This window comes from Callithrix jacchus, chromosome X (assembly GCF_049354715.1).
Source record: "Callithrix jacchus isolate 240 chromosome X, calJac240_pri, whole genome shotgun sequence".
Lineage (NCBI taxonomy): Eukaryota > Metazoa > Chordata > Mammalia > Primates > Cebidae > Callithrix > Callithrix jacchus.
Genome location: NC_133524.1, coordinates 60,957,519 through 60,970,113, shown reverse-complemented (window position 1 = coordinate 60,970,113; position 12,595 = coordinate 60,957,519). Strand labels below are relative to the sequence as shown.

The 12,595-nt window shown below is 39.1% G+C and overlaps 1 protein-coding gene across 14 annotated transcripts in view; it reads left to right on the top strand.

Annotated features, from left to right (window-relative positions):
* The window catches only part of ARHGEF9 (Cdc42 guanine nucleotide exchange factor 9), a 438,487-nt gene that overhangs the window by 274,636 nt on the left and 151,256 nt on the right, over nt 1–12,595 (top strand). For 3 of the 14 annotated variants that reach the window (XM_078362659.1, XM_078362649.1, XM_078362648.1), the window contains exon 2: nt 5,566–5,630. The exons of the other annotated variants lie outside the window; for them this stretch is intronic. The gene's annotated coding sequence lies outside the window, so the exon portion shown is untranslated. The remainder of the gene's footprint in view (nt 1–5,565; nt 5,631–12,595) is intronic. 14 annotated transcript variants of the gene reach the window in all.

Genomic DNA, 12,595 nt, shown 5'->3' with positions numbered 1-12,595 from the left:
GATGACAGCATTTATTTAGCTATTTACCAGAATTCAAGAGATGGGAGCAGTAAACTTTATTCTTGCTTGGGAGGCAGGGAACCTCTAAATTTTGGCCTTGCCCCTAATAGAAATCCTTTGGACCTCAGATTTCTTAGCTATTAAATGTGGATGTTAATAATCACCAAAATTCCTTTCAGGCATTAGATTTTCAGATTCCTAGAAGTATATGTTGTATAAAATTTAACTAGTAGAGCATTACAAACGAATAGGGATTGGGTATCTAGCCACCATTTTATAATGTGGCTAGTTGAAAGATCCTTACTCCTTGTTCTTTCATTTGCAAGGTGCCTGAAGTACAAACTGAGCATTTTATAACAATGAAATTTCTTTTTAGAACATTTGACTATAATAACTTATTTCAAGTGTTACATGCAAATCATGGTCCTTGAACATAAAGTATTGTTTGAGATTTTAAAGAACAAAATCTGTCTTATAGATAGAGGATATGAGTTCACCTTGGATGGTAAATTATTTATTCATGGCTTCTGCCTGCAATGCCAGTTTGTGCTGGGTTAACCAGTATGCCTAAAGTGTAAATAACACTATTCTCAGAGAAACAAATCTGAGGTTTAGTGCCTGGCTTTTACATTTCTCAGTCTTGAAACTGTTACCAATTGTCAAACCTACTTTATTCTCAGTATTCTCTTACATAAAATGGGGATACAGTGCCTTTTTTATGGGTACTATTAGGTCATTAATTTATTCAACAAAATGTAGAGGATCTACTATGAATTGGCATTGATCTAAGTGCAGGGGAGATCACAATGAAAAAAAAACCCAAATTCCTCACTTTCATGAAGCTTACATTCTAGGGATTGGGAGGTTCATTAAACCATAACAGAAATGAATATACACTATATCAGAAGGTGCTAATCACTAGGAAAAAATGAATAAAACCTGTTAAGAATAGAGAGACATAGTAAGTTGGATGGTATATAAGATCCATCAAAGCCTCACTAGTTAAGGGACATTTGAGCAAAGATGTGAAGGAAGTGCAGGAACAAGCTCTGTGTACATGTTTAGGATAAGAGGATTTTAGGCATAAGGAACATCCAGAAAGAACACAACTGGTTTGTTTAAAGAACAGCAAGGAGGCCAATGTCCTTGGGATAAAGAATTAGTACGTGCAAGAAGGATAGATGAAATCAGAGAGAAAACAGAAAGCCACTTTTATACTCCATTATCCTGGGTGAGATGGGGAGCCATTGAAAGAATTTTTACAGGTGAGAGACATGATATGACTTATATTTTAACAAAAGAATAAACTGTAGTCAGACAAGGATGAGAACTGTGAGGAAGCCCAAGTTAGAAGTGATGGTTGCTTGGATCAGGGTGAGAATGGTGGAGATGATCTATATGAAATGACTGACATCATTGTCTATAGATAATACATGTCTTTCTCCTTTCTTATCAACTTTTTGTACCCTCAGCATGCTAAGAGTGGATATAAAAAGAACATAGAGTGGGTATATACATGGAGGGGGCATTTCATATCCAAGTCAATGATAGAATGATGTGCTTTTGGACTTCTGACCATGGTAGCTAATTGAGGCTTGATTCTATGTGGATATTCAGTAAATTAGTACCCTGCTTTCTGGGATTCTGGAGAAGAAGATTAAGTGTATTTAACATTTCGGGGTTGTGGTATACCTGCTGTTTATCTGTAATATCAGTAATGGATCATTTTTAATACTCTTCCATATGAAAAAAATTCAGTAATTATCAGTACTATTTATTATTTTATTGATCTGTTCTTTAATTTTCAATTACCAAGGAAAACAATACATTTTAATCATAAAGGATATTCAAAATTAATCTCAAATATAAACTACAATGTGCACTCACTAAACAGAAGTATTACACCTTTCAATTTTCATTGTTTCACTGTTTTAGATTTTAAACACACATAAAACTACAATTCACCACACAGAATGACAGAATTGAAGTGACCCATCTTCTGTTTCTTTTTATAATCACTGTGCTATTATTGTTTACTTTCAACCTACTGTGTAAGTGCTGGAACATATATTACCAGTGGGATTACAGACACAAAACTGACCCAAAGCTATCTTGAATGATTTCGAACCTTTACAAACTGAGATGAGCTTAATGAACACTTGTAGTTAACACTGTGTGTGTCAGGGGTCAACGATATAACTGGGGGTTCTCTGAGTCAACTTCCATGTAGAATAAAATGTTGATTAAAAGATAAATAAAAATATCCTAATTTCAAACTTCATATACATTATTCAAAGTCAGTAGTAACCAAAACTATTGTTTTGAACTTTGACCAACCAAAGATTTTTTTTCTTTTTTTAAGAAAGGAATTTTTTTTTTTTTTTTTTTTTTAGCACACAGATGATTCATCATTCAACTTGAGGGAAGGAATGTTTTATTGCTAACATTGTTTAAAATTGCTGGTGCTTGGTAATAGAAAACACTTTGATTTTTAGTCTTTAAAAAATTATCTATAGCTAGTATACTCTTTTATTGCCTGCACTAAGGGCTGTCTGTTCCCATTGCCCCATCTTTGATATGTCACCACTTTGGAGAAGAATACGGGATTGTGGACCAATTCCATGCCAACTGCCATACGACATGTGTAAGAGTCATTTATGACTCAGTGGCAATCTCCACATAGGCAAGATGGAATGACCAACTGCAAAGTTTAACAGCTGATTTTATTTTACTCAGCTATGCATAACAGAAGTTTATCTATACTGACTTAAAACACACAGGTTTTATTTTTTTCACATACAAAATCAGGAGATAGGCATACCTGGGCCAGTATGGCAGCTTCAGGAAGTCTTTAGAGACTTTTCTTCTCTATCATCCATGGCATTTGGCTTCCATTATTCATGGTCCAAGAGGAGTGCTAAAGCTTAAGAAAATCTATTAACATTCATAATTTGGGAAGGGAAAAGAGAAGGAAAAGTTCTTGACCCCTTTGTTTTAAGAAGTCTTCTCAGAAGTCCTATTTAATACTTCTAATTATGTCTCATTGAAGAACTGAATCACATGGCTGCTGCTAGCTGCAAGGGAAGCTAGGAAATGCAGTCATATAAACTAGGTAGCAATGTGTACACCTAAAAATTGGGGGTGGGGTTTCTAATACAGTGGAAGAAGGGAAGAATGGTGTTTTTGTGAGATAACCTGCAGTCATTGTCATGCTTAGTTGAACTACATGCCTGTGATTGTAGAAATGGAAAATCTAAGGGCTTGTACTCAGCTTTGGGCTATGGGCCAAAGCCTGTTAGATGTTGCTAATAGTAAAAATGCTGCCACCAATCTTGTGAAGGATCAATAAAGACTTGACATACCTAGTCCTCCTATGATTCCTACTAGTGACAGTTCTTTTGTGAAACTAGATGGATGGTTATATGGTTTGGCTGTGGAATTGTAGTTCCCATAATCCCCACATGTCATGGGAGGGACCTCATGGAAGGTAATCAAATCATGGGGGCAGTTACTCTCATGCTGTTCTCATGATAGTGAGTGAGTTTTCACAAGATCTGATGGTTTTATAAAGGGCAATTGCCCTGCACAGGCTCTCTTGTCTGTGACCATGTAAGATGTGCCTTTCCTTCTCCTTCACCTTCTGCCATGATTGTGAGGCCTCCCCACCCATGCGGAACTGAGTCCACTAGACCTCTTTTTCTTTATAAATTATCCAGTGTCAGGTATTTCTTCATAGCAGTATGAAAATGGGCTAATAAAGTAAATTAGTACCAGTAGAGTAGGGTACTGCTATTAACCCCAAAATATGGAAGTGACTTTGGAACTGAGTAATGGGCAGAGATTGGAACAGTTTGGAGGGCTCAGAGGAAGACTGACAGATATGGGAAAGTTTGGAGCTTCCTAGAGACTTGTTGAAAGGTTTTGACCAAAAAGTCCATGCTGAGGGAGTCTCAGATGGAGATGAGGAACTTACTGAGAACTAGAGCAAAGGTGATTTTTGCTATGCTTTAGCAAAGAGACTGGCAGCATTTTGCCCCTGCCCTAAAGATCTGTGAAACTTTGAACTTGAGATAGATGATTTAGGGTATCTGGTGGAAGAAATTTCTAAGGAGCAAAGCATTCACAATGTGACTTTGGTGCCCTTAAAAGCATTCAGTTTTATCAATTCACAAAGATATGGTTTAGAATTAGAACTTATATTTAAAAGGGAAGCAGAGCATAAAAGTTCAGAAAATTTGCAGGGTGGTGCTGCAGTAGAAAAGAAAACCCCATTTTGTGGGGGAGAAATTGAAGTTAGCTTCAGAAATTTTCATAGGTAACAAGGAACCAAATGTTAATTACAGAGACAATGAGGAAAATGTCTCCAGGGCATGTCAGAGGTCTTCACAGCGGCCCCTCCTATCACATGCCTGGAGGCCTAGGAGGAAAAAATGGTTTCATGGGCCAGGCCCAGGGCCTTGCTGCTTTGTGTTGTCTTAGAACTTGGTACCCTGCATCCCAGCTGTGGCTAAAAGGGGCCAACATAGAGCTCAAATCATTGCTTCAGAGGGTACAAGCCCCAAGCCTTGGCAGGTTACACATGATGTTGGGCCTGTGGGCACACTGAAGTCAAGAACTGAGGTTTAGGAACCTCTCCACTTAGATTTCGGAGGATGTATGAAATGCCTGGATGTCCAGGAAGAAGTTTGAGGTAGGGGTGATGCCCTCATGGAGAACCTCTTCCTCAGGCAGTGTGGAAGGAAAATTTGGGTTTGGAGCTCCCACACAGAGTCCCCACTGTGGCACTACCTAGTGGAGTTGTGAGAAGAGGGCCACTGTCCTCCAGACCCCAGGATGGCAGATTTGACAGCTTGCACCGTGTGCCTGGGAAAGTCACAGACACTCCATGCCAGCTATGAAGGCAGCCTGGAGGGGGACTCTACCCTGTAAAGCCAGAGGTTCATAGTTGTCCAAGGCTGTGGGAGTCCACCTCTTGTTTCAGAGTGACCTGATGTGAGACACAGAGTAAAAGGAGATTATTTTGGAGCTTTAAGATTTGCATGGGACCTGTAAATCCTTCATTTTGGCCAATTTATCCCCTTTGAAACAGGTGTATTTACCCAGTGCCTTTGTATCTAGACATCTTAGCGTCTAAAATTTCATCATATCTACGAAGTAACTAACTTCCTTTTTATTTTCCAGGCTCATAGGCAGAAGGGACTTGACTTGTCCCAGATGAGACTTTGGATTTGAACTTTTGAGTTAATGCTGGAGTGAATTAAGACTTTGGGGGACTCTTGGAAAGGCATGATTGTGTTTTGAAGTGTGAGGACATGAAATTTGGGAGGGGCTGGGGTGAAATGCTGTGGTTTGGCTGTGTCTTCACGCAAATCTCATTTTTAGTTTTAGTTCTCATTATCCCCATGTGTCATGGAAGGGACCTGGTGTGAGTTAATTGAATCATGGGGTCAGTTATCCTCAGGCTGTTCTTGTGACAGTGCTTGAGTTCTCACAAGATCTGATGGTTTTATAAGGGGCCTTTCCTCTTCTTTGCTCCACACTTCTCCTTGCTGCCTCCATGTGAAGGATGTGTTTGCTTCCCCTTCTGCCATGATTGTGTTTCCTGAGGACTCCCCAGCCAATGCTGAACTGTGAGTCAATTACACCTTTTTACTTTGTAAATTTCCCAGTGTCAGGTATGTCTTTATTAGCAGTGGGAGAATGGGCTAATATATGACATGCTTCATGGAGCTAGGGGATGCAAAATAGAGCAGTGTTTCTGGAGGATTTAGGGGAAGGACGTGAAAAGTACAGTAGTATAATCTCAGCCCTGGGAGGCATTCCATCTCCTCTGAGGGTAGATGAACTACCTAGCATTAAAAAATGCTGTATAGCCTGGGAAAGTGAGAGGTAGGAGCAGAACTTGAACCTCCTTCTTTTTTAGTTCTAACCTAGAACAGACCCAGTCCACTCTGTTATCTACTGTCTAGAATTTACATGGCAGCACTATTGTTTCAGGCTTTACTCTCTGCAGTGCTCATGTTGCTTCTGGACTGTCTGAGCTATAATGTCCAAGTTGGATGACCTTGGGGATAATCTAGCTCAACTCCTTAAATGAGGGGTCAACAAACTGTAGCTTGATGGCCAGATCTAGCCAACAAGATAAGAATGATTTTTACATTTTTAAATGGTTAGGAAAATATCAAAAGAAGAATAGTGTTTGGTGGTACAAGTAGATGAAATTGTAATGAAATTCAAATTTCAGCATCCATAAATAAGGTTTCATTGGAACACAGCCATACCCATTCATTTCCTTATTGTGTATGGCTGCCTTTGTGATACAAAAGCAGAGTTGAATAGTTGTTACAGAGACCATATGGCCCAAAAAGCTTTAAAAAATTAGAATTTGGCCCTTTACAAAAAAGGTTTGCAGAACCCTGGCTCTAAGTCCTAAGGTTACCATGGCAGTGCCTTGTGGAGGGGAAGAAAGGAGCAGGAAGGAATGTGAATCTCTCACCTCTAGTCTAGAGCATCTGGGCTTTTGCTTTATACATTGGGTTGTTGCTTAAGATTTTGGAAAAAAGCATTTTTTTTCTCATCCTGCATTCCCTCTAGCCCCCACACAAAATGTTTGAATACTACTAATTTTATAGATTGTGAACACCAAGATTCAGAAAAGGAGAGTGCTTGACCCAAGACCATGTAGCTACTCAGTAATTGGAATAAGAATCCACAGATCTGAATTCTCAGTTGAGTGTGCCTTCTTCTGTGAGGCAAATTTAGTAGGGCCAAGGTAAGGGAAGTTCACCTGTTATGTATGTGCTAGTTATCTTAAATGTTATCCCAATCAATCTTCACATTAGCCCGTATAAAATTAACCCCTTAATGTCTACATGTGTTCATTTGTTAGTTTATAAGTTCATGCAACAGATATTCACTGTGTCAGATACTCTTCTATCCATTGGAGATGTGGCAGGGAACAAAACAGAAAACTGTCTCTATCTTCCCAGAATTCATAGCCTAGTCCAGCTTGGAAACAGGAATAGACAGCTTAGGCATCTTTTTCATGGTTAAATATAGGGCAACATAAGATTTCAATTTCAGATCTATTTACTTGCAAAAGCCTTACTCTTTGCACAACCCTGTTATCCATTCGTGACCCATTTACTCCCAGTTCCTCTGTGTGCCTCTCATCCACCTACTGATCCACTCACCTCTACATGCATCCTCTCATTCACCCATCAGTTCCTCCATCTATACATCCATCTATCCATCTGTTCATCTATCCAATTTATTGATTACTTACGAACTGCTGAGTGCTGGTGATACTGTCCCAGTATCACTAGCTTTTACTCTTCTGCCTTGGTGTTAGTAACAGTGTAATGGTAAGGATTACAGACCATGGACCCAGATCCCCTGCAATCAAACACTTGCTCTGGGTACTTATTGTTTGTGTGGTCCTGGGCATCCCACTTGACCGGCATCCTTATCTTTAAAGGTGGGAAGATATTGGTGCATGCCTATTTCATAGGGTAGTTGCAAAGATAAAATGAGTGAATACATGCAAAGCACCTTGAAAAATGCCTGATACAGAGTAAAAGCCATACAAATATTTGTTGTTATTATTTTTACATTTCCTTCAGAGTCAGAGACCATCCCAGTTGGCTCAGAAACACAACTGTATTTCAGCAGGATTGCTGACTAATTGTGTTGCATTCCTCAGGGTCCTTTCAAGTTAATCTGAGAAGGAAATTAATGTCAATACTAAAGAAATCAATATGTTTCTTCTCCCATGTAATAGATTCATGACAAAAATTATATATTTATCCACTCTCCCCTGTAATAGATGCATGGTAAAAATTGTGTAGTTACCCTGAATAGTTAATACATGTGTAGAGTATAAAACTCAATGATTATGGAATGTAATATGGTAAAAAATAAGTCTCCATTCTTTCCCTGGTTCTGTTACCTGGTCCTTTTCCCCAGAAGCAGCCCCAGATATCAGTCTCTTAGGAGTTTATACTAAGATATTCTGTGACTTCATGAGCACATACCTAAGTACACAGAAACACACACACTTTCTTCATATAGATAGTAGCATATTCTTATATTTTTATACTTAGCTATTTTTTAATTAACAATATGTCTTAGAGATTATTATATATTAGTACAATGGAGAACCTTCCTTTTTTATAGCTACATAGTCATAATTCCTAAGATCCTAGTTTCTTTTGCTATCCAGAAGCTCTTTAGTCCTCTGTTGATGGTGAATTAGGTTGTCTCCAGTCATTGGACATGATAAACAATGCTGAAAATGGATGTTTAGCCAGAAGCTCTGATTTCTGAGGCACTGTACAAGGCTGAGGTATGGGAGAGTCAATAGAAGATGTGCTTTATGTCTTCAAGGAGCTTACGATTGAGTAGGGGGGGAAATAAAGACAGGCTGGACCAAATGCTATAGAAATGTATAAAGAAGATAATGTAAGGAAATAGGGGAGCAAGAATGCGGTAGGTGAAGGGTGAAGGGTATTGAGTGGGGTTTCCAAGAGACAATATTTAAGTGTACTTTTTATTTTATTTTTTATTTTTTTCTTCCAATTTTTATTTCAGGTTTAAGGAGTACATGTGTGGGTTTGTTATATGGGCAAATTGTGTATCATGGAGTTTGATGTATAGATGTTTTCTTCATCCAGGTAATAAGCATATTACTCAATAGGCAGTTTTTCAAACCTCACCCTCCTTCACCCTCAAGAAGGCCTCAGTGTCTGTTGTTCCCTTTTTCTGTCCATGTGTACTCAGTGTTCATTTCCCACTTGTAAGTGAGAACATGCAGTACTTGGTTTTCTGTTTCTGTGTTAATTCGCTTAGGATAATGACCTCCAGCTCTATTCATGTTTCTGCAAAGGACTTGATCTCACTTTTTCATGGCTGTGTAGTATTCCATGGTGTATATGTACCACATTTTCTTTATCCAATCCACTGTAATGGACATCTAGGTTGGTTTTATGTCTTTGCTATTGTGAATACTGCTGTGATGCATGTACATACGAATATATCTTTATGGTAGAATGATTTATATTCCTTGGCTATATACCCAGTAATGGGATTGCTAGGTCAAATAGTATCTTTGTTTTAAGTTACTTGAGAAATCTCCAAACTGCTCTCCACAGAGACTGAACTAGTTTAGATTCCCACCAACAGTGTATAAGTGTTGCCTTTTCTCTGCTGCCTCATCAGCATGTTATTTTTTGACTTCTTAATAATAGGCATTCTGACTAGTGTGTGTTGGTATATCACTGTCATTTTGATCGGAATTTCTCTAGTGATTAATTATGTTGAGTTTTTTTCATATGCTTGTTGGCCACATGTATGTCTTCTTTTGACATATGTCTGTTCATGTCCTTTGCCCATTTTTTAATGAGGTTGTATTTTTTTTTTTTTTGCTTGTTGATTTAAGTTCCTTGGAGATTATGGATATTAGACCTGTGTGGGATATATAGTTTGTAAACATTTTCTCCCATTCTGTAGGTTGTTTGTTTACTCTGTTGATAGTTGCTTTTGCTGTGCAGAAGCTCTTTAGTTTAATTAGGTGGCATATGTCAATTTTTGTTTTTGTTGCAATTATTCTTGGTGTCTTTGTCATGAAAGCTTTTCCAGGGCCTATGTCCAGAATAGTGTTTCTATGTTATCTTCTAGGGTGGTTATATAAACTGCATTTTTACAGCCTTTCACATAGCACAGTTGCTTGGGGTGGGGAGTAGGCATGGTAGGTGAGGCATGAGATGTTCCAAGCAGAGGGTACAACATAAGATAATGAATCAAGACATTAAAGAAATAGTAAGTTCTGGAAATAGCACATTGGTGTTCTCGTGTGCTGGAGCCTGTAATTCTGGCAATGTGGACTGGGGATAGAACAAGAAGAGCTCAGAAGCTTAGCCTGGTAGAAAGGATAATGATATGATGAAACAAAGTAGTGGAGGATTACTTTGGTGACAGAGGACACAGGCAGAGTGGGTGGGAAAAGGAGAGGGGTTGCATTTTACAACTGGAGGCAAATTACACAGATATTCTGATAGGTGATCTCAATTACTCTGACTGAAATGAATGTCTGTTGTAGAAATTTCATGGGAAAAAAGTATGATTACAAGTCAGATGGACCTGGGTTTGAGTCCTGCCTCCACCAGCAGCTGTCACTGTGTGTCCTTGATCAAACTGCTAAACGCTCTGAACTTTAGGATCCTTGTCAATTAAAAGAGGGTGATATCCTGTATTAGTAAAGGTTCTTTAGAGAAATAAAACCAATATGATGGATGGGTGAGTGGATAAGTAGGTAGGTAGGTAGATAGATGATAGATGATAGATAGATAGATAGATAGATAGATAGATAGATAGATAGATAGACAGATATTATGATAGATTTGCTCATGATTATGGAGGCTGAGAAGTCCTAAGATCTGCCTTCTGCAAGCTCAAGTCCCAGGAGAGCAAATGTGCAGGTATAGCCTCTGTATGAAGGCCTGAGAACCAGGAGAACCTATGGTGTGAATTCCAGTCGGAAAGCCAGCAGGCTTGAGACACAAGAAAAACTGATGTTTCAGTCCAAGTCTTAAGTCTAGAAAAAAAACAATGTCCCAGCTCAAGCAGTCAGGCAGGAAGAATTCCCTTTTACCCTGTCTTTTTGTTCTATTCATACCTTCAATTTATTGGATGGGGGCTCACCCACATTGTGGAGGTCAATCTTCTTTACTTTGTCTACTGATTCAAATGTCAATTGCATACAGAAAAGTCTTCACAGACACACCCAGAGTAATGTTTGATCAAATATCTGGGCAACCTGTGGCTCAGTCAAGTTGATACATTAAAATTAAGTATCACATAGCCTTCACTTGTCTTCCCAGTCTGCTGTGAGAATCACATAATTGAGTAGATATAGATGGGAAAGTCCTGTGTGAACCGTGCTACTATGTATCAATATGGGGAGTGATTATTATTCCTGACAGGCCAGAGGAGACACATACTTGGGTGGGCAGAGTATGATCTTTCCCACTTCTCTGAATTCATACATCAGAATATCATACCTAACTTTCTTCTCTGAGTGCTAAGAAATCCAGTAGGAATTTTATACACAAGGAACAATCCCTCCTGCCCCAACCCAAGGCTTCCTGGATTCTGAGCTAGAGAAAAGACTGAGAAAAACACCAGACAGCCCTATGACATAATGTGAAAAGCATCTTCTTAAGATCTCATTGCTTGGTAAAGTTTTCATACAATGCTGATTTTGTTTTGTGTGTGTGTGTGTGTGTGTGTGTGTGTGTGTGTGTTAGAACGTGACTAGTTCTGCAAGTGATTAAGCTGCTAGACAATGCAAACTAGGCAGCAGAGAAATGCATTTGCTATCTCCAAAAGATCCTATTGTCATGAGGAGATATACTGTCAAAGGGTCAGCCTAGCACATGAGGGAAGTGACATTTCAGCTGAGTCAGTTGTGTAGAGACTTGGAGAAAGATCCTGACACATTTGGATTACAATTTTTTAAAAAAGGAAGAGACTGTGAGGCTTATGGGAAGTTGAGGGGAGGCAGCAGGAATAGCATATGCAAAGGCCTTCAGGTTGAAACAACTTCATGCACTCGAAAGACAGAAAGAAAGCTAGTGTGACTGCCACAGGGAGAGAGGGAGACAAGTGGCTTGATAGGAAGGTAGAGAGTAAGGCAGAGCCAGCTCACAAAGAACCTTGTAAGCCCAAGGAAAGTATGGATTGGCTATACTCAAAGTCAGTGTGGTTCAGTGGTCAATGCACAGACTCTGAAACCATAGTTCCTGGGTTCAAATTCTGACTGTGTCTCTTCTTAGCTATATGACCTTGAGCATGTTACCTATTATTTCTGTACCTCAGGAATGCCCTCTGAAAAGTGAGGATAATAATGACACTATTCATTCTGTTATTGTGAGGATTAAGTGAGTTAACATGTTCACAGTGTGCATGGTGGTACTGGGTGTTTGAAGTGTTTGAAGAAGTGGAATGATAGGTTCTGCTTTGTGATCCAAGAAAATGACTTTTGCAGGCTCTATAGAGAATAGAGAGGAGACAGTGAAAATGGAAATGATAAGCCGGATTGAGTGGCTGCTGCAAAAATGCATGCAGCTATTGGAGTTGGATAGAAGAGGGAAGACTGATGTCCATTTTGGAAATAAAATCAATGGGACTTTCTGGTGAATTAATTCAGAGAGATAGAGGACAGAAAGGAAACAAGAAAGATGATCCCTAGGTTTCTGGCTCTGCTACTGACCAGCTGTGTAATTTTGGGCAAGTGACTTAACCTGTTTAAGCTTCAATTTCCTTATTTATTAGTGAGGGTTCTCCAGAGAAATAGAACCAATAGGATACGTACATATATAGAGAAAGAGAGATTTATTTTAAGGAAGTGGCTCACACAGTTTTGGTGGTACAAGTCTAAAATCTGCCAGGGTAGGTTGGCAGGCCGGAGACCCAGAGAAGAATTGCAGTCAGAGTCCAAAGGCAGTCTGCTGGCAGAATTTCTTCTTGCTCAGGGAATGTCAGTCTTTAATTCTGTTAAGATCTTCAGGCTGGGCATGGTGACTAACGACTGTAATCC